General features: G+C 36.6%; 1 long non-coding RNA gene across 3 annotated transcripts in view; it reads right to left on the bottom strand.

The window, feature by feature from the left end:
- The window catches only part of LOC102117400 (uncharacterized), a 60,327-nt gene that overhangs the window by 15,121 nt on the left and 18,111 nt on the right, over positions 1 to 27,095 (bottom strand). For 2 of the 3 annotated variants that reach the window (XR_010584684.1, XR_010584685.1), the window contains exon 2: positions 1,349 to 1,445. This is a non-coding gene — a long non-coding RNA (uncharacterized lncRNA). Of the gene's footprint in view, positions 1 to 1,348; positions 1,446 to 9,977; positions 10,116 to 27,095 lie in introns of those variants that run through there. The other variant, XR_012431078.1, reaches the window with a different exon arrangement.

Raw genomic sequence — 27,095 nt, 5'->3', positions numbered from 1 at the left:
GCATAGGAATTGTTACTAGGTTGTTCTGTGGTCCATCAAAATCTCCATCTCTGACACATATAAATGCAGAAATTGGTAGCTTTTCAAGTAAAAAAGAATAGGCTTTGTATACTCCAAAGTGATTTTCAATGAAACAGAACATTTACATTTGTCCTTGCTATTTTCCCGGAGTGTGCCATGACAGAATCCTCACCCGGGGTGAACCTCCCACCGATGCCTCATCACACTGGCCCGCCTGTTGTCATTTTTGATGTGGCCTTGTAGAGTCCTGCTCAGAGCTGACTTAGCTCTGGGCTGCTCCTTACAGAAAATGTTAACAAGCACAGGCATTGAGGAAACAGCTCTCCTGCAGGGATTTTGACCTGAGGCCACAGATTCAGGAGTGAGTTTATAGCTTCATAGCATGTTTTTAATTTAGTCACCTCAAAGATTTGTATTTCTCAGACTTGCAAACTGCCCACCCCTCCTCCCATCCCTTGAGGGTCCCCCACCCCCATTCCCAACCCCAGAGGAAGTTTCTCTTGTAAAGAACAGAGAGTCCAGTTAGGTAACTAATGAGCTACATACACTGCTTGATAGACAGCTTTTTCCCTCTTCAAAAGACAGCTCATAGGGGTGCTTTGTGTTTGTGCACTACCAAAGTCACCACAAATCACCCCTTATGCAGCCACCTCCACCAAATTATTTTCTATTTATCAGACTTGATCACTAAGAGTAGCTTTTAATCTGAATTTTGACAATTGAAATTTTAGCTACCTCTGAAAACGAAAATAATCACTCATAGAATTAACTTTTTACACAGAAATTTCACATTCTGACGACTTGAAGTGGCAGGTTTTATACAATCTAAGTTTTCTCATTATTGACAGTTTTGTGTCTGGTAATTCTTTGTTGTGAGGTATGTCCTAGGCTTTGCAAGATGTTCAGCAATACCTCTGTCATTTACCCACTAGATGCCAGTAGCAGCCCCCTCCCTTCCCCCACAGTTTTGACAACCAAAAATGTCTCCAGACATTGACAGATACCCCCTGGGGGTAAAATCGCCCCTGATTGAGAACCACAGATCTAATGTGGCACAGAGTAAGTATCTGTCATTTGACTATGTGCTAGAACTTTAAGACTGTTACACATTTACTACTAGAAACACTTATAGTTACACATGACCCTTTTTCCCCCAAAAGGAAAACCCTTAAGAATTTAATTTTCAAAAAACTTTTTTACCAAATATCTTGAAAAACCCATTTATTAGAAAGCCATAGTTTTTCATTTTTTTGTGAGGGGTTTAAGTAATAAGTGTACATTTCCATAGTCAAGAGAAATATGACAATTCTCTCTGGCAGTTACATACCGGTTTCATGTGGACTTCCCAACTTCCTTGGATCAGGTCCATAACCTCTGTATTGCAGAGTCTTCAGGGGAAAGCTGGGCCGTGAGATAAGTTGAACCTGTTGTTAATCATGTATTTGTGATTGAATAATAGGAAACTGAGTGACTTAAGATTTTTCACTAAGAAGATATTATCAAAGCAGCAAGTGACAAATTTTACCAAATAGCATTATTAAAAATTAATTTAATTAATGTAGTTTTGATATCACTAGTACATGAGGTACATTTGTTATTAATATTTTTAATTTTAATTTTATAAAATAGATCGATATCTATGCAACTGTGTAGTTTCTTACTTACCTCAAGGAAGGAATTAAAATAGAGCATTATCTATTGCACTTTACAAGCATTATCCTTGATACATAAACTTTAAATAAAGGCTATTTGCTATAATCCATAAGAAAAACTCTGGTGAAGAGCAAAGAAGTTGTATGTAACAAGTGGAATAATTACAAAAATGGAAAAATAAAGAAGCACAAAAAATAGTGACATTGTAAAATGCAGTGACATTTTACACTTAACAGCTTTGCAGTTTAGAGGACACTTTTGTTATTACATAATAATGTATAAAAATTACATAATGAGACCTCAGTGAACAAAAGGCAAATAAATAATTTTTACTTATTCTTACTGTTACTAGAAGCAGGAATGGGATATGGAGTATGAATTTTGTCATGCAATAGGTGGAATACAGTACGATGAAGGCTTCTCGGTAATTTTGGACAGATATTCCAGGTAACTCAGAAATACATGCTGATCTCTGTAAAATCTTTCCTGCTGTGTGATTTAAAAAGAAAGGCAAGCTTGCTTGCAGGCATTATGTAACTGGCAACCGCAACTGGAGATATGTTATTGCCCGGATCTATGAGGTGCCAAACATGGATAGAAACAGCAGAACTCTAACGTAGAGTTCAAGGTTAATTAAGACATTGTACTTTAAATGACCAACCTTGTAGTAAGTGTGGAGAAGGGATTATCTCCAATTAGTGCATCAATTTTGAGGTAAGTTACCATCCGCATGGATTATTTTGGCTTAGCATGGGTTATAGATCAGAGTAAGACACAAAAGATGAAGAAGGAAATGTCAAAAGAAGAGCATCATACAGGGTCAGGAACAACAACAAAAATTCATTAGTTGCTTCTGACTAAAAGTCCTGTTAATAGTCTAATGAGAATAAATGGAAACTAATACAAAAGCATCGTTAGTATTTTATATTACTTCTAGATCATATTTATGTCTTTATACTTAGGTGTATCTGTAGAGTAAACCAGATATATTATTTCATATAATGGTTTCTTTTTTCCTCACTAGATATTTTATTAGCTTTATGTGGTCAAATGTTAAAAGAATAGCCTTCAAGTATTATTTCAAACTGGTGAAATGGGGGATCCAACTAATATTTTAGACAAAATTTTGATGCTTAATGTAGGAGGATCCTATAAAATTACAGAATTGATAATAGTTGGTTAGGTATTTACATATTTATATACCTTATCTCAGTATTTACATGGCTTTAATCAATATTATTTTACCTTCTTGTGTAGATGATCACATTATCCAATTGTATATCAAAGGGGCCTTTGGTAAAAGTGAGGAACTTGTTTAAAGAGTTCCTACTATAAATCTTACAGAAACTATAATGATAATTACAATTCTATCATTTATTTTTACATGTAATACACACCCCTGCTCACCTATGCATGCACATACTTACACACACATACATACATATAAATAACAGGCACTGTCCTATTTTCCTATTTGCTATATGTATGATGTTAGCAAAACAGCTACAGTCCCTTTACTCAAGTAGTTCTCAGTGGGGTGTGGTCCGCCCTAAGGAGTTTACGAGCTGCACAATGGGAAGATTATCAAAAGTTTTAAGCAAGGAGTTATAAAATCTAACTTACATTTTTATTTCTTTTTTTTTGCTATTTTTAAAAAAAATTAATCTCACTTACATTTTTAAAAGATCACCTTTAAAAAACTTTGCATAACATGATGCATGTACTATAGAGATCCAAAAATTGATGTAAGGATATCAGCTAGGACACTAGTGCATTGGTCAAAATGAAAATTAATGATGCTTGATGCTTGGAAAAAAGAATGGAAAGAAAGAGATGGAGAAAAATCAACAGGATCCAGATATAGTTTTGAGGTAAGATTGACAAGACTTGAGGCTTTGAATTTGAAGATGGTGTTGAGGGTAAGGGTGAAATTTAAAGGTGGAAATGTTCAAAATCAGAAACCTGTTTGTACAGAAATTAAAAGTTTCATGGCAAATTCATAAAGAAATCAAAAGAAAATATCAAAACTGGAAGGACTTCTTGATAAACAGGATGACATAATATTTTGAATTTTGAATTAAAGTATAGTTTTGATAAACTATACTGGATAAAGTATAGTTTTGATAATAAGGCTGATAATGGATAATCAAAGCTATATTAAAGTATAGCTTTGATAATGAAGTGAATTCCTGGGCTGACCTACTAAACAACTTTTGAATCATTTACCATTGAGTGGGAGAAATATGGAAGTCATAGTTGACTAAATTGTCTAATGGGGGTTCCCTAACTCCTCTCTCTTTTCACAACATATTTTGAAAAAGTCAGGTACTTCCTTTTTCAACTTCCCTTATAGCTAAGGACTGCCAGGTAGACTTGTTATTGCCAATAAGAAGTGAGTGAAAGCATGCTTCTGCTGCATGTGTTCCTAGAAAGATGTTTCTTACCTGATAAAAGAAGAGAGTCAGATATACTACCTCTTGTCTCGCTCTCTCCTCACTCCCTCCCTTATCCTGTTCTCCCTGTTATTTCCCTTGCTCTACCATGGATGTCTCTTCACTTTCACCTCATGTCCTCTGACATGTGAGTCATGAGCCACAACTTGGTTTAATAATGTGATTTGGCTGTCTCTACTCATGCCTGAATAGTTTTGTCATCATAGTTGCTTGGACCAATAAAATGGGAATGCAAGTGAGGTGTCATTTATGGGTAGTAGTGTTAAGAAGTCCTACAAATCACTAAATATTAACCCATAATTCTGAAAAATCAAAACTAAAATATCCTATTCCAGACATCTTGCTAAGAAGGCAATAAATATTGATGCGGTTTGGCTCTGGCGCCACCCAAATCTCATGTTGAACTGTAATTCCCAAAGTTGGGGGAAGAAATGCGTGGGATGTGATTGACTCACAGGGTTTGGATTTCCCCCATGCTGTTCTCATGATAGCAAGTGAGTTTTCACAAGATCTGATGGTTTAAAGGTATGTGGCACTTCCACTTTTGCTCACTCTCTCTCTCCTGCTGCCATGTGAATAAAGTATTTGCTTCCCCTTCCCCTTCTGCCATGATTGTAAGTTTCTTGAGGCTTCCCAGTCATGCTTCCTGTTAAGCCTGAAGAACTATGAGTCAATGAAACCTCTTTTCTTCATAAATTACCCAGTCTCAGGTAGTTCTTTATAGCAGTGTGAGAATAGACTAATAACGAAAATTGGTAACAGAAGGGTGGGGTATTGCTATAAAGATACCTGAAAATGTGGAAATGACTTTGGAACTGGGTAATAGGCAGAAGCTGGAAGAGTTTTGAAAGCTCAGAAGAAGATAGGAATATGTGGAAAGGTTTAGAACTTCCTAGAGACTTGTTGAATGGTTTTGACCAAAATGTCAATAGTAATATGGACAATGAAGTTCAAGCTGAGGTGGTCTGAAATGGAGATGAAGAACATACTGGGAACTGGAGTAAAGGTCACTCTTGCTATCATTTAAGCAAACGGACTGGTGTCATTTACCTCTGAACTAAAGATCTGTGGAACTTTGAACTTGAGAGAGATGATTTAGAGTATCTGGCGGGAGAAATTTCTGAGCAGCAAAGTGTTCCAAAATATGACCTGGCTGTTTCTAAAATGTTTGCTTATATGTGTGAACATAAAGATTTTCTGAATCTTGAACTTATATTTAAAAGAGAAGCAGAGCATAGAAGTTTAGAAAACTGGCCATGTGGTAGAAAAGAAAAACCCATCTTTTGGGAAAACGTCAAGCCAGCTGCAGATATTTGTATAAGTAAAGAGGAATCAAATGTTAATAGCAGAGAGAATGGGAAAAATGTCTCAGGGCATTTCAGAATCCTTCTCAGCAGCCCCTCCTATTAAAGGCCCATGGCTAGAAGGAAAAAGATGGTTTTGTGGGCCAAGTCCAGGGTCATTGCTTCAGAGGATGCAAGCCCCAAGTGGTGTTTGGCCTACAGTTGTGCAGAAGGCAAGAATTGAGGTTTGAGAACTTCCTCCTAGATTTCAGGGGATGTATGGAAACACCTGGGTATCCAGGCAGAAGTCTGATGCAGTGGAGGAGCCTTGACAGAGAACCTCTACTAGGGCAGTGATGAGGGGAAATGTGGGGTTGGAGCCCATATGGAGTCTATTCTCACACAGATGTAAAATTAAAGGAGGAGACCACCCCTCATATTGTCTTATGCTCAATTTCTGCCTCCAAAGAAAGAAAAAGTAAAAACTAAAAGGCAGAAATGAAATCCACAAGCAGATAGCCCGGCGCCACACCCTGGGCCTGGTAGATAAAGATCGACCCCTGACCTAACCAGTTATGCTATCTATAGATTACAGACATTGTATGGAAAACCACTGTAAAAATCCTATTCTGTTTTGTTCCGATCTAATTACCTGCTCATGCAGCCCCCAGTCATGTAACCCCTGCTTGCTCAATTGATCACGACCCTCTCACACGCACCCCCTTAGAGTTGTGAGGCCTTAAAGGGGACAGGAATTGCTCACTCAGGGAGCTCGGCTCTTGAGACAGGAGTCTTGCAGATACCCCCGGCTGAATAAACCCCTTCCTTCTTTAACTTGGTGTCTGAGGAGTTTTGTCTGCGGCTCATCCTGCTACAAAATACTACCTGAGACTGGGTAGTCAATAAAGAAAAGGAACTTACACAGTTCTTCAGGCTTAATAGGAAGCATGACTGGGAGACCTTAGGCAACTTACAATTATAGTGGAGGGTAAAAGTGAAGCAAATACCTTCTTCACATGGTGGCAGGAGAGAGACAGAGTGAAGGGAGATGTTTCACACACTTTAAGCCATCAGATCTTGTGAGAACTGACTAACTATCATGAGAACAGCATGAGGGAAATCTAACCCCATGATCCGATCACCTCCCACCAGGTCCCTCCCCCAACACTGGGAATTAGAATTCAACATGAGATTTGGGGGTGGGACACAGAGCAAAACCACTTCATTCCTCCCCTGGCCGCTTCCCCATCTGATGTCCTTCTCACAATTCAAAACACAATCATGCATTCCTAACAGTCCCTGAAAGTCTAAACTAATTCCAGCATTAACTCAAAAGTCCAAGTCAAAGTGTAATCTGAGACAAGGCAACTCCCTTCTGCTTATGAGCCCACAAAATCAAAAACAAGCTAGTTACTTCCAAGATATAACGAAGGTATTAGGCATTGGGCAAATGCTCCCATTCCAAATGTGAGAAATTGGCCAAAACAAAGGGGCTACAAGCCCCATGCAAGCTTAAAACCCAAGAATGCAGTCATTAAATCTTAAAGCTCTAAAATAATCTCCTTTAACTCCATGTCTCACATCCAGAGCATGCTGATGCAAGGGGTAGACTCCCAAGTCCTTGAGCAGCTCTGCCCCTGTGGATCTGCAGGGTACAGCCCCCATGGCTGCTTTCATAGCCTAAAGTTGAGTGCCTGTGGCTTTTTCAGGCACACAGTGCCAGTTGTCAGTTGCTCTACCATTTTGGGGTCTGGAGAACCGTGGCCCTCTTCTCACAGGTCCACTAGGCAGCACCCCAGTGGGGACTCTGTGTGTGGGCTCCAACAAAAAAATTAGCTGCACATAGTGGTAAAACACCTATAGTTCCAGCTCCTTGGGAGGCTGAAGCAGGAGGATTGCTTGAATCTTGCAGGTCAAGGCTGCAGTAAGCCACGATCAGGTCACTGCACTCCAGCCTAGGTAACAGAGCAAGACCCTGTTTCAAAAAACAAAATTGTGGGTGGAGGACATGAATGGAAACATATTTCAATTGATGGCAGTTGGCTTGGTACTATTCAAGGTTTCAGTATCCACTGGGGGTATTGGAATGTATCTTCTGTGGATAAAGGGACACTACTGTGTTACAATGCCTATCAAAAGCCTAGCAAAGAGAAAGGGCTCAGTAAATATTAACCACTCCACCTCTGGAACAATAGCCATAGAAATTTTACTGTGAGAGAGTAAATAGATGCTTAGTTAACTGTTTTCAAGTACAGTTTCTTGTAGGAAAAAATGTATACAATCAAATAAAATGTCCACTGTTGCAATATCCTGAAATAATTTGAAAAATTCAGAATCTACTTAGTTTTAAGTTCTTTGAGGTCAGGAGTGAAACCTAAACTTAAGGAGGCTATAAAGTACTAGATGTTTTGTGTCCTTTGTAATTAGCATTTGAATAAATACCAGGGGAAACAGGAAGTGAGCATAGAATGTTTCTAGATGCACATTCTAGATACGGTAGGGAGGCTCTGCTATCTGTCTCTGTAAGTCTGTTCTGTTACAATGCAGCTAAGTCTCACCATGGGTTCTCCCATCCCTAGAGTGCGCTCTTAACCTTTGTTCCTGGCCTTGGATCATTAGATCTGCAGTTGTTACAGCCCCAGATATTGGCAGCTGTATTTATAACCACGGCCTAATAACCCAACCATGAACTTTGACCACCACCATCTGGTTTAACGATGTGGCTTTGTTGTTCTCTAACAAGCCTGAATAGTTCCACCATCACACTTGCTTGGCCCAATGAAATGTGAGCGCAAGTGATGTGTGACTTCTGGGTGACAGAGTTAAACGCCCAGGTATGATTCACCAAGCTACCTATTCCCTGCCATATGATCCTGGGGGCAGATGGATAGCTGATCTCTGAGTGACTACAGTGAGCAAAGAAAGAAAGACTCCTGCCAAACCATGTGGACAGGTAGTAGAAGCAAGAAATTAACTTTTATTCTGTTAAGTATCTGAGATGTTGGTTGTTGTTTTCCACTGTATAACCTACTTTTCTTGACAAAACCCTCGTTAAAGCAGGGCCTGAGCTCCTCTCCACTATTTAAAGAACTCGGGGATCTATATCAGGACTAGCCATCCTGGAGATGTTCAGTAAAGATTATCTAATTGAACACAAAATGTCCAATAACAAAATATGGTTTTTTTTGAAGGCCCAATAAAATGGGTCATGTTTTAGTCTCATTTTACAATTTATTAAGGTCAATGACAGCAAAGAAAGTAGTATTTTTTAAGATGCTTAAACTAGAGTGTTAAAGTAGGGGAGAGGTTCTTAATCTATTCTCTTCACTCTTGTGTGAGAGAAGCTATCATTTAAAACCCTTGCTCATTTCATACTTCAATCCTACTGGCTTTTCTTTTTTCCTCTGAGACAGAATCAGGCTCGAGTGCAGTGGCATGACTTCTCGAGTTCCAATGATTCCCCTGCCTCAACTACTGAATAGCTGGGATTATAGGTGCATATCACCACCCCTGGCTAATTTTTGTTTTTTAGTAGAGATGAGGTTTCACCATGCTGGCCAGGGTGATCTCAAACTTTTGACCTCCACTGATCTGCCCACTTCAGCTTCCCAAAGTGCTGGGATTACTGGCATGAGCCACGACACCTGGCCCCTACTGACTTAAAAAATATGAAGTTGTATGGTTGAAAAGTAACAGATTTTTCTTCTACTTTCTTCCTTTTCTCACTTTTCAGTCAAATAATTGTAATGTTCCCTTTGTAAAGTTGGGAAGAAGGACAATCAAGTGGGTAGCTAGTTTCTTGCACCTCTGTGGAAGAGCTGAACTTCCTCTGTGAAGAGCTTCACCACAGGGCCCTTGGCACTGGGGGCAGAGTGGCACATTTATACCAAGCACCCACTTCCACTTTCTCTCTAACACTTGAAAACTTTCACAGTACTTTTTCATTAAGGCTACTGTCAAGTCTGAAAAATAAAGACATTGCTTCATTTAGAAGTTATATTACTTGTGGATTATTTAAACTCCCCTAAATAACATCTAGACGATTTAGTAAGAAATGTGTTGTGTAGTGTACAGTCAACTCAGATACAAAGAATGTAATGTACTTTAGTGAGTACATTACTGTACTTGTAAAATTAAAATTTAACCAACATGTTGAATCAGGCACATAAAGTATTGACTACATTCACTTGCTTCTTTATAGACATTACTTTTGAGGTTCCTCTTTAGTGTTTAAATAAATAATAAAGTAAAAGCACAAACAGGAAAATAGGCTTTATAATTAATTATTTTATTTTGAAGTTTTGTTCTTATTATTTTTACTCTCAAGAAGAGGTAAAGTATCTTTAACTGGGTGAAAAGCAGATTGTCTTTACCAAACTGTATGTTTGGGTGTTTATGAATTCTCAGTATCTTTTGGGGGTACATATATAGTGTGCTAACATTTGAAAGTAAATAAAGAAACAAATTCTGAATATAAGTCTGGTTTCATACTTTAGGTTATGATCAAGACAAGGTGATTTGTTCCTGGACACAAGGTAAGCCCATATGCCACTAGGTTACCCCTCACCTTGCTAGACGGAGCTGCAGATTTATCAGGGCAAACCTTATGGGAACATCCTCTATCATTCTTCAGATGATAAGGCACTGGCTCCCATATTGAGCTTTAACAATCCAGTGAGTGAAAAATGAAACACAGGGAGTATCTCTGGATTTAAAAACAGACATATAAGAAAAGTAAAATTATCATTCAACCTCAGGGTAATGGATGAAGGCACATCATGAATCTTAATCTTATAAATTTAATTTAATAAATGAAATACCTCTAAGATTTGAGGCTTTGTGGGATAAGAAACAATCACTGAAGACCTGCACTTTGAATAATCCAACATCAATTTTTGATTTTTATCTTACTCAATCTCTCAGCAACATTAGATATGGTTGACCCCTTACTATTTCTTGAAGTATTTTCTGTGCTTGACTCCCAGGATGCCATACTTTCCTGGATTTTTCCCCATATCATTGTCTTCTACTCCTTTGTCTTTTGTTGATTCAGTCTCAATTCTTCAGCCTCTGAAGTTTAAAATGTACCAGAACCAGTCCATGCACTTATTTAGCCTCACTCTTCCTACTGATCTCCATACAATGCCATGTGTATGCTGAGGACTCTAAACTATCCCATCTGTTCCCTGGTGTCCAGATTTGAATAACTGCCTACCTGACATTTCAACTTGCGTCTCAAACTTAACATAACTCAATTTTCCTCAATAAAACTTTCCTTTCCATTGTTATCCATGTTAGTATATGAGATCATGATTTGGGCAAAAAACTTGGAAATAAATCTTTATTCCTTTTTCTCCCTCATATCCACCCAATCCATCAAATTTTATCAGCACTTCCTTTCAGATATTCTATAATTGTATCATTTATTACTACCCTTGTCCAAATCTACGTTTTCTCTTGACCCGTTGCAATCAATTTTCTACACAGCATCCAACATGTTATCCTTCAAAATGTTAAATATTTTTCTTTTACACATACACTAATGCTGAAAATCTTATAATAGCTTCTCATTACACTTAGAATAAAACCACAATACTCTATTTGAGCACTTGGTTCTCTCTCTATTCTCATCCTCTCAGTCCTGTGAACTGTCTCAAGCTACATTGACTCTCACAGTATTTTTTGGCAAGTCAGTCATGCTCTTATTGCTCTTTTTAAATTTGCTTATCTTTCTGCCTCAAATGTTCTTCCTCAAGGTAGCCTCATGGCTCACTCCCTCAATTCCTTCAGTGTATCTTCAAATTAATCATTCAAAGAGGGTCTCAAGTAATGTATGCAAATCAATTCCACACTCTCCTTTATCCCTGCTTAATTTTTCTTCATGGTCACCAAAAACAAGCAAAATAATGAGACAATGATCTTCGATATATTGGACATGAAACAATAAAAAACAGCAGTTTGTGAAAGACTAGAGTCAATCAAGGTGATCTCTAATTTGCCTCAGCTTATTGACTTAAAAAAATAATCCAGACCTCAGAACAAGAAAGAGGAATGCAAGTACAGCCTAGAGAACTTCCTGAGTTGAGGAGATGAAACCAAGAGTCTGGGGAGACCAACATGGGTAGAGTTTTCAGGACATAGTATACAAAAATAGAAAGCTCCACCAAAAAAAAAAAAAAAAAAAATTCCAGAGACCTGCAGAAGAAGGTTGTTTTTTCAGCAGAATACTGATCAACACATGCATGTGAGGAAACCATCCAAAGCCAGGGGGAAAAAAACACTCAAAAAATTAGAGAAAGCAGTGTCTGGCATTAACACCGAGCTCTCACCAGCCAGAATGCACAACCATTTAATTCACAGGGCATTAGTAGGGTACTCAGAAGGGTCTTGCTTCAATAGTGAAAAATAATTAGCTCTAGACTAAACACTATTCTGGTCCCACATAATGAATCATAAAAGCAAAACACAAAAATATGAAATTGTTTTTAAGTAGCTGCATTCTAGAACAAAGCTCAAAAAGTTGTAGGAATACAAAAAACATTCAGTACTCCACAATGCAAATTCAAAGTGTTTGGCATCAAAAAAAAAGTTTACCAGATATGCAAAGAAGTAGGAAAACATGACTCATAATGAGAAAAATGTTAATCAATTGAAACTGACCCAGAATATAAAGCAGATCATAGAATAAGAGCATAAACAAATTAATACTGCATTCCATATATTCAAACAAATAAGTAGCAACATAGGAATGGTATAAGAAAGACCCAAATCAAATATTCAGAGATAAAAAGTACAATGTATGTGATTTAAGAAATACACCATAAAAGATATCCTGCTTATTAAGCATTAGTGATTTTGAACACATAACAATTAAAACTCTCCAAAACAAAACATCTAAAATAATTTTCAAAAATGTCATAAATGAACTATGGAACAACTTTAAGTAGCCTAATATGCATTTAATTGGAGTTTCCAGAAAGGGGTGGATAGAAAATACATTTGAAGAAATAATGAATGAAAAATTTCCAAACTTGATGAAAGCTATAAAACTGCACATCTACAAGAAGTTCCATGAAACCCAAGGACAAAAAAATGAAGAAAACTATGGCAAGGCACATCAAAAACAAATTGGTCAAAGCCAGTACTAAAAATAAAATATCAAAAACAGTTTAAGAAAAAAAGAACTTTACATAAAGAAGAACAAAGATGAGGATGACAGCAGATTTCTCACTAGAAACAATGCAAGTAAGAAAACAGCATCTTTAAAGTACTGAGAGAAAAAAGCATCATTCTATAATTCTATTCCAGTGAAAATGTTTTTCAACAGTAAAGGTAAGCTGGGCACAGTGGCACATACTGGTAGCCCCAGGTACTTGGGAGATTGAGGCAAAATAATTACTTCAGCCCCAAAATTTGAGGCCGACCTAAGCAACATAGCAGAACAATTGTCTTTTAAGAAATAAATAGATAATTAAAATAGAGCCAAAGTAGTTTTTTTGCCAGACATGGTGGTGCATCCCTGTAATCCCAACACTTTGGGGGACAAGGCAGAAGGATTTGAAGCTAGGAGTTCAAGACCAGCCTGGGCAACATAGCAAAACCTCCTTTCCACTACAAATTTAAAAATTAGGCGGGCATGGGGGTGCACACCTATAGTTCCAGCTACTTAGGAGGCTGAGGCATGAGAATTGTTTAAGCCCAAGAGTTCAAGGCTGCAGTGAAACATAACTACACCATTGCACTTCAGCCTGGGTGAAAGAGCAAGACCCTATTTCAAAAAAACAAAGAAAAAAATATTTTGGGGAAAGACAAAAGCTGAAAGAATTAATCACCATCATATCTGCGCTGTTTGGAAAAAAAATAAAAATATATTATGGAATTTATAACACATATAAAAGTAAAATGTATGACAACAATAATAAAAAGGGCAGGGAGGGGTAAATGGAAGTATCAATTGTAAAGTTTGGTAATGTACTGTTGCAAGGCTCTTATAAGTAATGTCACTTCAAAATAAACTAAGTTAAAAACGTATACTCTAAATCCTGAACAATGAGTAATACAAAGCATAATAGCTAATACGCCAATAAGAAAATGTAATAGAAACAAAAGGTTAATCAAAAAGAAGGCAGACAAAAGAAGGAAAGAGGTGAAAGTAAAACAAATGGACAAATAGAAAACAAATGGCAAAATGATAGATTTAAATCTAACAACATTAAAGCCACATTAAATGCAAATGGTCTAAGCATACTACTTAATGGCAGGTATTGTCATAATGGATATAGAAACAAGACCCAACTATATACTGTTGATAAACAGTAAACTTTAAATATACATGATTTAAAATTAACAAAATGAAAAATATACACCATGATGATACCAGTGCAAAGAAAGCTACGATCAAAACAGTTGATTTTAGAACAACAAATATTACAAAGATAAAACTGATCATTTCATAGTGCTAAAGTGGTCCATTGTTTAAGAGAATATAATGATGTGGTTCAAGAGCTTCAAAATGCATAGAGCAAAACCTGATAGAACTCCAATGAAAAAGACAGAAATCTACAATTATAGTTAGAGATGTTAATTTCTTTCTGTCAATAATTGATAAAAGTAGACAGAAATCATTAAGTATATAGAATACTTGGATGACACTGTCAACTAAATTGACCTGGTTGACATTATAGCACACTTTACCCATAAGCAAATGATTACACTTTTTCCAATACATGTAGGACACCTATCAATATAAATCATAATCCAAGCCATAAAACAAATCTCAATACACTTAAAAGAAGTCAATTCTTACAAAGCATGTTTTCTGAATACCATAAAACTAAACTGGAAAAAAAACAGAAATGTCTTTGGAAAATCCTCATTTATTTGGAAACTAAATAATACTCTTATAAAACTTACAAGTCAAAGAAATCAAAAGGAAAATTAGAAAGTATTTTGAAGTGAAATGGACTTATGGAAGAGCTGAATGAAAATTAAAACACAGCATATCAAAATTTTAGGGATACCACTAAAGAAGTATGTGGGAGTATTTGTAACACTAAATATCTATATCTAAAAATTTGAAAAGATCTCAAACCAATGACATTAACCTTTAAAAGCTAGAAAGAGAACAGCAAATTAAATTCAATATAGGTGGAGGAAGAAATTTAGTAAATATCTGAACAGAAATTACTAAACTAGAAAATGTAAAAACAATAAACAAGGTTAATGAAATCAATAGTTAATTCTTTGAAAAAAGTCAATAAAATTAATAAAGTTCTAGCGGCCAGTCTGATCATGAAAAAAGAGAGAGAGATGGTACAAACTAAAAGAATAGAGATAAAAGAATTGATATTACTACAGAACGTATAAATATTTAAAGGATATTTAAGGAAATATTATTAAAAAATACTTTTAAGCCAATAAATGTGAAACTTAGATAAAATGGACAGATTTCTTGAAAGACACAAGCAATGAAACATGCTCAAGAAAAAACAGATTTCCAGAATAGCACTATATCAATAAATAAATGAAACTTGAAGTTAAGAACCTTCTTAGAAAGGAGAAATCTGGGAATATGGTGGAGAAGAAATAATCAGAAATGGGCCTTCCATCACTCCCAAGATAATAACTGCACTGGCAGAATTTGTCTGATTTAAATATTTTGGAACTCTGGAATCTACTGAAGAATTGAAGCTTTTAGGGGGACACTAGAATGGTAAATTGTGATCAATTTTGGTCATTTTTTTTTTTTTTTTTTGAGGTGGAGTCTCGCTGTCACCCAGGCTGGAGTGCGGTCTTGGCTCACTGCAAGCTACGCCTCCCAAGTTCACGCCGTTGTCCTGCCTCAGCCTTCCAAGTGCTGGGACTACAGGCTCCCACCACCATGCCCAGCTTATTTTTTATATTTTTAGTAGAGACAGGGTTTCACCGTGTTAGCCAGGATGGTCTCGATCTCCTGACCTCGTGATCCGCCCTCCGCAGCCTCCCAAAGTGCTGGGATTACAGGCGTGAGCCACCGCGCCCGGCCTAATTTTGGTCAATTTTAACTCAGCACAGTAGCAGCTACTCATGCCTCACCTCGCCTTTTAGCCACATGGCAGGGAACTGTGCATATGTTCCTGGAGCAGCTTTCATACAACTTATGAGAGTGAGGGTGGGCAAAAAGGACGCTGTCCTCCCAACATTAGAGATCTGTGCTCAGATTGTCGATTGTTACTCTAATCATACAGGTGCTGATAAAGAGGTGGCAACTATTGTTGCCACATCTCCCTTAATTATTGCAAGCCCCTTCCACTGTGGCTGGGGTGACTTTGAGAAGATTTAAAGAGCTGGCACATTTGTTCTTTTTTTCTCCTTTTGGGACCTAGTTATTGAAAACAATGAAGTTCAAAGGCAACTACCTATACAGAGGAAATAAGAAAGTTACTGTGTATTCACAGGGAATACATAGAAAAAGCTCAGAGAAGACCTAAGAAGACCTTAAGTTTAAACCTAAATCTGATCCTCAACACAGAGACAGCCTACAACAATAAAAAATAAATAAATAAACAGTAAACATGCAGGAAGGGGAAGAATCTGATTTCTAGAGTTACCACATTATTAGATTTAAATGTCAAGTTTTCAATAAAACAGGAAAGTATTGCCCATTCAAAGGAAAAAATAAACTAACAAAAACTGTCCCTGGAAAAGACCTGATGGCTGATCTACTAGACAAAGGCTGCAAAACAACTGATTTAAAGGTACTCAAAGAACTAAAGGAAAAGAGAGAGAAAGAAAAAAAAATGTGTGAATGAAATAGAAATATCAATAAAGAGATAGAAAACCTAAAAAATAGAGATAAAAAACAATTCTGGAACTGAAAAGTACAATAAATAAAATAAGAAGTCCACTAGGAAGATTCAAAGGCAAATTTGAGCAGGCAGAAGAAACAATCAACAAACTTAAAGACAGAAAATTGGAAATTACCAAGTGTGAGAAACAGAAATAAAAAACAAGCTTGAAAAGAAGTGAACAAAGCCTAAGGGACCTGTGCAATACCATCAAGCAGACTGACAGATGCATTGTAGAAGTTTCAGGGAGAATGGAGAGAAAGTGGCAGAAAGTTTATTTGAAGAAATAATGGCCAAAAGCTTCCCAAATTTGATGAAAGACATAAAGATATCATCCAAGAAACTCAATGAACTCCAAGTGGGATGAACTCAAAGAGACCCCCTCTGAGACATATAATCAAACTCCCTAAACACGAAGAGAATCTAACAGCAATAAGAGAGAAGTGACACAGCCCACACTCACAAGGGATCCTCAACGAAAGTATCAGCAGATTTCTCATCAGAAACATTGGAAGTCAAAAGGCAGTGAGCTAATATATTCAAAGTGTTAAAAGAAACAAACTACCAAGAACCCTATGTTAGGCAAAACATTACTTCAAAAGTGAGAAAGAAATTTGGACCATCCCAGATATACAAAAGTTGAGAACTTCCCCACAGGCTGAAATGAAAACACACCGAACAGTAACTCGAAGCCACATGAAAAAATAAACCTCTCAGTAAAAGTAAATATACGAGCAATTGTAAAAGCAGGTATTGTAACAATGGTGTGTAACTTCACTTTTTGTTTTCTGTGTGATTTAGAAGACTAATACTTTTAAAGAAACAATTATTAAGTCAAAAAGCTAACATTATTCTACCTTTGATTTCTAACTTCGCTTTTTGTTTTTTACATAATTCATGAAACTAAGGAATTTAAAAATTTTTAGTTCAGATTTCTGGACACATAAGATATGGATATGTAATTTTGTGATGTCAACAACTAAAAAGCATGGAGATGAAGCTGTTAAAGGAGAAAAGCTGTTGTATGCTATTAATGTAAAGCTGGTATAAATTAAATGTAATAATACTGTTGTGACTTTAAGATGTTGCATGTAATACTTATGGTAATCACAAAGAAAATAGCTAAAGAATATAAACAAAAGGTAGTAAGAAATAAATTTAAACATTTCAGTATAAAAAATCAGCTAAACACAAAAAAGACAATAATTTGGGAAATAAGGGACGAAAATGCCTTCGGGCATATAGAAAACAAGTAGCAAAATGAAGAAAGTAAGTCCCTCTTTGTTAGTACAGTCATGCATAATGCCATTTCAATCAATGTTGAACCACATGTGTGACAGTGGTTCTATATGATTAAAATGGAGCTGAAAAATGTGTAACACCTAGTGACATTATAGCCATTATAACATCATAGTGTAATGTATTACCTTCTCTATGTTTATGTATGTTTAGATATACAAATACTTACCACTGTGTTACATAGCCTACAGTATTCAATACAGCAACATGCTGTACAGGTTTGTAGCCTAGGAGGCAATACCATATAGATTAGGTGTATAGTAGGCTATACTATGTAGGTTTGCATAAGTACACTCAGTTACGTTCACACACAACAATGAAATTGCCTTAAAATTCATTTCTCAGAATGTTTCCCCATTGTTAAGTATGCATAACTATAATTACATTAAATATAAATGCATTAATCTCTCCAATCAAAAGACAGAGATTGGCAGAATGGATTAAAAAGCATGATGTAACTATATGCTATCTAAAAGGGACTAATTTTAGATTGAAAGACACAAATAGGTGAAAAGTAAAAAGGTGGAAAAGATATTCCATGCAAATAGTAACCAAGAGACAGCATGGATGACTATACCAATTTCAGACAAAATAGACTATAAATCAAAAAAGTTCACAAGAGATAAATTGGGATATTATATTTTAATAAAAGCTTCAATATGGTATGAGGATATAATGATTAAAAATCTTCACATACCTAATAACAGGCCTTCAAAATATGTGAAGCAAAAATTAACACAGTCAAAAGTAGGAATAAATAATTCTATAATAATTGTTGGAGATTTCAACATTCCACTCTAAATAATAGATATAACAACCACATAGAAGATAAGTAATGAAACAGAGCAATTGAATAACACAATAAACCAACTAGATCTAACAGACATATACAAAACACTCTACTCAATAGCAATGGAATACACCTTCTTCTCCAGTGCATATGAGATATTTTCCAGAATAGATCATCTCTTAGGCCACAAATTGAGTCTCAGTGAATTTTCAGTGATGATGTACAGTATCTTCATCAGTCACAAATGGATGAAATTAGAAATCAATAATAGGAGAAACACTAGAAAATTCACACATTTGTGGAAATTAAACAACACTTTTTTTTGACAAATAATGGTTAAACGAAGAAATCACTAGGGAAATTAGCAAACACTTAGAAACAAGTGAAAATGCAAACACAGCATACCAAAACTTATGGAACGTAGTGAAAGCAGTGCTAAGGGGAAAACAGTAGCTATAAGTGTTTGCATTAAAAAAAGAAATATCTCAAATTATCAATCAACCTTTACTCCTTAAGAAACCAGAAAAGAAAACAATTAATCACAAAGCTAGCAGAAGGAAAGGAATAATAAAGATTAGAGCGGAAATAAGCAAAAGAGAGAATAGAAAAATAATGGAGAATCAATGAAAACAAAATTTATTTCTTGAAAATATTAAGAAAATTGGCTAACCTTTAGCTAAGTAAACAATAAGATAGATAAGAAATTAATAATAAAAAGATAAAAACAAATTAATGAAATCAAAAATGAAATTGGGAACATCACTGCTGATTCTATAGAAATGAAAAGAAGGATTCTAAGAGAGTACAATAAAAAATTGTACAATAATGAATTAAATAACATAGGTGAAAATAGAAAAACTTCTAGCAATACAAAACCTAAAAAGACTACAATATAAATAAGTAGAAAAATCTGAATGGACATATAACTACTAAGAAGATTGAATCAGTAATTTAAAAAATTTCCAACAAAGGAAAGCTCTAGAACAGTTGGCTTCACTAGCGAATTCTACCAAACACTTAAAGAAAAATTAATAACAGTCCCTCTCAAATTTTTCCAAAACATTGAAGACAAGATTGTCTTCTCTAATTCATTTGATAAGGCCAGCATTACCCCAATACTAAAGCCAGACAAAGATACTATAAAAAAAAAAAACTACAGACAAATATCCTGTATGAACATTGGTGCAAAAATCCTCCACAAACACAAGCAAGCCAAATTCAGCAGCACATTGCATAAAGTATACAAGATGAGTAAACGGGATTTATTTCTGGAATGCAAAGGTAGTTCAAAAATCAATATAATATACCACATTAACAGAATGAAGAAAAACAAACCAAATGATCATCTCAATTGAGGCAGAAAAGCATTTGAAAAATTCAACATTTTTTCATGATGAAACACTAAACAAACAAAGTGTAAAAGAAAACTACCTCAAAATAATAAAAGCCATATATGAAAACCCCACAATGAACATTTTACTCAATGATAAAAGACTGACAGTTTTTCTTTAATACAATGCAAGGATTACTACTTTTGCCACTTCTATTTAATGTAGTACTGAAAGTCTTAGCCACAGCAATCATGAAATAAAAATAAATAAAAGGCATCTAAATTGGAAAAAAATTAGTAAATTTAAAAGAGGATTATATTATCTGGTTACACATCATCTGCAACCAGATAATATTATCTTACAGAAAAAAAAACTAAAAAATTTATAAAAAATCTATTAGAGCTAAAAAACTCAGCAAAGGAACAAAATATAATGATATCACATAAAAATCAGTTGCTTTTTTCTTTTTCTTCAGAGATGAGGTCTCGCTCTGTAGGCCAGGCTAGAGTGCGGTGGCATGATCACAGCTCACTACCGCCTTGAATTCCTGAGCTCTAGGGATCCTCTTGCCTCAGCCTCCTGAGTAGCTAGGACTATAGGAGGGTGCCACCATGCCTAGCTGTTTTTTTAATTTTTTTTTCTTTTGTAGAGACAGAGGTCTAGCTATTTTGTCCAGGTTTGTCTCTAACTCCTGACCTCATAAGATCCTCCTTTCTCAGCCTCCTAAATTGCTGAGAACATAGGTCTGAGCCACCACACCTGGCACAGCTGAACTTCTACACACTAAAAATGAACAATCTGAAAAAGAAATTAAGAAAATTTTATTTACAATAACATGAAAAATAAAATATTCAGGAATAAACTTAAACATGAAGGTGAAAGACCTGTACAATGAAAACTACAAAACATCTCAGAAAGAAATTAAAGACAAGTAAATAAAAGCAAATCCCATGTTAACAGCTTTAACAAAAATTTTGTTAAGATGCCAATGCTACCCAAAGTGACTACAGATTCAATGCAACCCCTATTAAAACCCCAATGGCATCTTTTGCAGAAATAGAAAAACCCATCTTAAAATTCATATGGAGTTTCAAGGTATGATGAGTAGCCAAAATAGTCATGAAAAATAAGAACAAAACTGAAGGATTCACACTTTCTGATTTGAAAACTTACTACAAATCTATAGCAATCAAAACAATATGGAACTGACATAGCGATAGACATAAAAACCAATGGAATAGAATAGATAACCGAGAAATAAAATCTCACATATATGGTCAAATGATTTTTGAGAAGGGTGCCAAAACCATCCAATGAGGAAATTACAGCCTTTTAAACAAATGACACTATGAAAATTGGATATCCACATGCAAAATAATAAAGTTCAGTTCTCATCTAACACCGTATACAAAAATTAATTCAAAATGGATCCCTTACCAAATGTAAGATCTAAAATGATAAAACTCTTACGAGGAAACATAGGGCAAAAACTTCATGACACTGGCAATAGTTTATTTGGTATGACTCCAAGGGACAGGCAACAACAGCAAAAATGACAAATTGTACTTTATGAAAATTTAAAATTTTTATTCATCAAAAAACACTACCAACAGAGTAAAAAGCAACAGGATGCAAGAAAATATTTGCAAAATACATATCTGACAAGGAATTAATATCCAGAATATAGAAAGAACTCCTTAAAAACTCACCAACAAAAACGCAAACAACTCAATTCAAAAATGGACAGAGGACTTGAATAGACATTTCTCCAAGGAATATAGGCAAATCACTGGTAAACGCACAAAAAGATACTCAAGATCACTAATCATTAGGGAAACACAATTCAAAACTATAATGAGATACCACCTCAAGTTCATTAGGATGACCATAATGTCTTTAGATGGTAGAAAATGGTATTAAGATTTACTAAATGAGATACATACAATTTTTTTTTCTTTAAATAAACTTGAATTCAGTGCTTTTCCAAAAAAAAAAAAAAAAAAGAAAAAAAAAGCTAAGATATATTTAGGATGTACTATTTACAGACCTCTGCCAGTATGGAACTGCAAGAGATTATATTTTTTTTAATTTTTATTTAAAGTTCAGGGGACAGAAATACCATTCAACTCAACAATTTCATTACTGAGCATATACCAAAAGGAATATAAGTCATTCTGTTATAAAGACACATGCATGTGTATATTTATTGCAGCATTATTCACAACAGCAAAGGCATAGAATCGAACTAAATGCCCATCAATGAGGGACTGGGTAAGGCAAATGTGGTATATATATATATATACACAATATATATACAATGGAATACTATGTAGTCATAAAAAAGAATGGGATAATGTCCTTTGCAGGTACATGGGTGGAGCTAGAGGTCATTATCCTTAGCTAACTAACACAAGAACAGAAAACCAAATACTGCATGTTTTCATTTAAATGTGGGAGCTAATGATGAGAACGCATGGACATATATACAGGGGAACAACACACACTGGGGCCTGCCTATTGGAGGGTGGGGAGTGGAAGGTGGAAGAAGGGAGAAGATCAGGAAAAATAATAGGTACTAAGCTTCATACCTGAATGATGAAATAATCTGCACAACAAATCCCATGATACAAGTTTGCCTGTGTAACAAGCCATGATTTCTAAAAACAGTAAAAACAAAAACTTGGAAAATAAGTGTTGGCAAGATTGTGGAGCAACTGGAATATTTGTGAACTGTTTGTGAAAATGTTAAATGGTATAGCCTCTTAAATAGTATGGTAGTTCTCTAAAAATTTAAAGATAGAATTACCATGTGACCCAGTAATTCCACTTCTTGGTATATACCCAAAAGAATTGAGGAGTCTCAAAGAGATAATTTAATAGCCGGGTTCATAGCAGCATTATTTAAACCAGCTAAAATTTGAGTGCAACCCAAGTGTTCATTGACAGTTGAATGGATAAGCAAATATAGTACAGAGGAATATTATTTAGCCTCAAAAAGGAAGGAAATTGTGATATATACCGTAACATTGGATGAACCTTGATATTATGCCAAGTGAAATATGCCGGTCATAAAAATAACAAATACTGTATTATTCTACTTACATGAAGTACTTAGAGTAGTCAAGATCATAGAGACAGAAAATAGAATGATAGTTGTTAGGGCTGGGAGGAGAGGGAATGGGAATTTATTGTCCAGTGGCACAGAGTTGTGCAAAGAGTTCTGGAGGTGAGAGGTGGTGATGGTTGCACAATAGTGTGAATGTGCATAATGCCATTGAACTGTTTATTTTAAAAAAGTGAAACTACTGTGTATAACATTATAATGGTGTATATAAGTCATTATACATCTGTCCAAACCCATAGACTGTATAACACCAAGAGTGAATCTGAATATTAACTTTGGGCACGATGGCAGATAGGAGACAGGACTAACTTGCAGCTCCTACTCAGACAGAGCAGCATGTGGAGACTCACATCATAAATTTTTGATCCAAGAATGACCACAGGAACACACCAGGAAAGCCAAGAGAATCCACGGACCCTTTGTAGGAAGTGGATCACCCCTTCAGGCTCCCTGAGATGCCAAAAATCTGTCAGTCTGCTTGCTTTCTCAATGGGAAGGCTCATGGCCTGTGTCAAGTTCTTAGCTCTGGTCACCAGCTTCCTGAAAATAGACTCAGTGCTGTTGGGAGTGAGACTGGCCTTTGGGACTATAGGCTGAGTGGGAGCAGGGTAAGGTCTGTGACTGCCAGCTTTCCCCCACTTACCTAGTTACCTGCATGACTCAGCAGAGGCAACCATAATTCCTCTGGGAATATAACTCCATTGGACTGGGAACCACACCTCCATGCCCCACAGCAGCCAAAGCAAGCATTGCCTAAAGAGAGGCTGAGCTCAGACACACCTATCCCTGCCCCCACGTGTTGGTCTTTCTCTACCCACCCTGGTAGCCAAAGACAAAGGCCATAATCTCTTGGGAGCTCCATGGCCCCTATCCATGGCCTGAGAAACCTGAGAAACCTGAATATTTAACCAGGTTTTCCTAGGGCAAGTTTACATCTTCCCTATAGGTCCCCAGCAGATGCCTTGTGTGTGTGTGTGTGTGTGTGTGTGTGTGTGTGTGTGTGTGAGAGAGAGAGAGAGAGAGACAGAGTCTCACTCTTTTGCCCAAGCTGGAGTGCAGTGGCTCAATCTCAGCTCAGTGCAAGCTCCGCCTCCCAGGTTCACACCATTCTCCTGCCTCAGCCTCCCAAGTAGCTGGGACTACAGGCGCCTGCCAGCATGCCCAGCTAATGTTTTGTATTTTTAGTAGAGATGGGGTTTCACCGTGATAGCCAGGATGGCCTCAATCCCCTGACCTCGTGATCCAGCCGCCTTGGCCTCCCAAAGTGCTAGGATTACAGGCATGAGCCACTGCGCCTGGCCACTGTTGCACTCTTGAAAGTGCCACCTACTGGCTGGAGGCTAACCAACACAAAACCAGTGCACTAAACAAAAACACAATCAAGGATCTTCACAGAGTCCACTTCACTTCCCTGTTACCTCTACAAGAGTAGGTGCTGGTATCTACAGCTATAAGACCTGAAGACAGATCACATCACAAGACTATTTGTAGACACTCCCCAGTACCAGTCCAGAGCCCAGCTGCTCTGCTGGGTGGCTAGACCCAGAAGAGCAAAAACAATCACTACAGTTTGACTCTCATGAAGCCCCATTCCTAGGGGAAGCAGGAGAACAGCAAAACAAGGGAGCACCCTAGGGGACAAAAAATCTAAACAGCATCGCTTGAATCCCAGACTCTGACAGTCTACCCAAATGAGAAAGAACTAGAAAAGCAATTCTGGTACTATGACAAAACAAGGTTCTTCAACATCCCCAAAAGATCATACTAGCTCACCAGTAATGGATCCAAACCAAGACAAAAATCTCTGAATTGCTAGAAAAAGAATTCAGAAAGTCAAGTATTAAGCTAAACAAGGAGGCAACAGAGAAAGGTGAAGTTAAAGAAATCAAAAGCTATGTTAAACATCCAAACCTAAGAATAATTGGTGTTCTGAAGGAAGAAGAGAAATCTAAAAGTGTGGAAAACATATGTGAGGGAATAATTGAAGGAAACTTCCCCAGCCTTGCTAGAGATCTAGACATCCAAATAAAAGAAACTCAAAGAACACCTGAGAAATTCATCACAAAAAGGTCATCGTCTAGGTACACAGTCATCAGGTTATCTAAAGTTAAGACAAAGGAAAGAATCTTAAGAGCTATGAGGCAGAAGTATGAGGTAACTTATAAAGGAAACCCTATCAGATTAAGAGCAGATGTATCAGTAGAAACCCTACAAACCAGAAGAGATTCTGGTCCTATTTTTAGCCTCCTTAAACAAAACAATTATAAGCCAAGAATTTTGTATCCATTGAAACTAAGATTCATAAATGAAGGAAACATACAGTCTTTTCCAGACAACCAAATGCTGAGAGAATTCATCACTACCAAGCCAGCATGGCAAGAACTGCTAAAAGGAGCTCTAAATCTTGAAACAAATTATTGAAGTACACCAAAATAGAACCACCTTAAGCATAAATCTCACAGGACCAATATAACAATAACACAATACAAAAAAACCCAAGATATTCAGACAGCAATGTATAGAATAGTACCTCACATTGCAATACTAACATCGAATATAAATGGCCTAAATGCTCCACTTAAAAGATACAGAATGGCTAGGTACGGTGGCTCACACCTGTAATCCCAGCACTTTGGGAGGCCAAGGCAGGTGGATCACAAGGTCAGAGATTGAGACGGTCCTGGCCAACATGGTGAAACCCTGCCTCTACTAAAAATAAAAAAAAATTGGTCAGGCGTGGTGGCAGGCGCCTGTAGTCCCAGCTACTCGGGAGGCTGAGGCCGGAGAATGGTGTGAACCCAGGAGGCAGAGCTTGCATTGAGCCAAGATTGCACCACTGCACTCCAGCCTGGGTGACAGAGCGAGACTCTGTCTCAAAAAAACAAAAACAAAAAAAAACAAAAAAAGATATAGAATGGTAGAATGGGTAAGAATTCACCAATCAAGTATCTGCTGTCTTCAGGAGACTCACCTAACATATAAGAACTCACATGAACTTAAAGGGGTAGAAAAAGATATTTCATGCAAATAAACACCAAAAGCAAGCAAGAGTACTACTCTTATATCAGACAAAACAAACTTTCAAGCAACAGCAGTTAAAAAAGACAAAGAGGGGCCGGCTGCAGTGGCTCGTGCCTCTTAATCCCAGCACTTTGGGAGGCCAAGGCTGGTGGATCACCTGAGTTCAGAAGTTTGAGACCAGACTGGCCAACATGGTTAAACCCCGTCTCTACTAAAAATACAAAAATTAGCTCGGTGTGGTGGTGCGCATCTGTAGTCCCAGCTACTCAGGAGGCTGAGGCAGGAGAATCACTTGAATCCGGGAGGCAGAGGTTGCAGTGAGCCAAGATCACCCCACTGCACTCCAGCCTGGCGACAGAGCAAGACTCCGTCAAAAAAAAAAAAAAAAAAAAGACAACGAAGGACATTATATAATGATAAAAGGATTAGTCCAACAGGAAAGTATCACAAGTTTAAATATATATTTGCACCTAACTCTAGAGCTCCTAAATTTATGAAACAGTTACTACTAGACCTAAGAAAAGAGATAGATCACAGTACAGTAATAGTGGAGGTCTTTGATACTCCACTGACAGCACTAGACAGGTCATCAAGACAGAAGGTCAACAAAGACATAATGGACTTACACTATACCCTACAACAAATGAACTTAACAGATATTTACAGAACATTCTATCAAACAACTGCAGAATATATATCTTATTCATCAGGCCATGGAACATTCTCCAAGATAGATCATATGATAGGACACAAAACAAGTCTCAGTAAATTTAAGAAAATCGAAATTATATTAAGTACTCTCTCAGACCACAATGGAACAAAATTGGAAATCAACTCCCAAAGGAACCCTCAAAAATGCAAATACATGGAAATTAAGTAACCTGCTCCTGAATAATCTTTGGGTCAACAATGAAATCAAAGGGGAAATAAAAAATTCTTTGAACTGAACAATAATAGTGACAACCTATCAAAGCCTCTGGGATACAGAAAAAGCAGGGCTAATAGGAAAGTTCATAGCATTAAATGCCTACATCAAAATGTCTGAAAGAGCATAAATAGACAATATAAGGTGCCACCTCATGGAACTGAAGAAACAAGAACAATCCAAACCAAAGCCCAGTAGAAGAAATAACAAAGATCAGAGCAGAACTAAATGAAATTGAAACAAACAAAAAAATACAAAAGACAAATGAAACGAAAAGCTGCTTCTTTGAAAAGATAAATAAAATTGATAGACCATTAGTGACATTAACCAAGAAGAGAGAAGATCCAAATAAGCTCAATTAGAAATGGA

Source organism: Macaca fascicularis, chromosome 1 (genome assembly GCF_037993035.2).
Source record: "Macaca fascicularis isolate 582-1 chromosome 1, T2T-MFA8v1.1".
NCBI lineage: Eukaryota > Metazoa > Chordata > Mammalia > Primates > Cercopithecidae > Macaca > Macaca fascicularis.
This window is presented reverse-complemented; position numbering and strand designations above follow the sequence as displayed.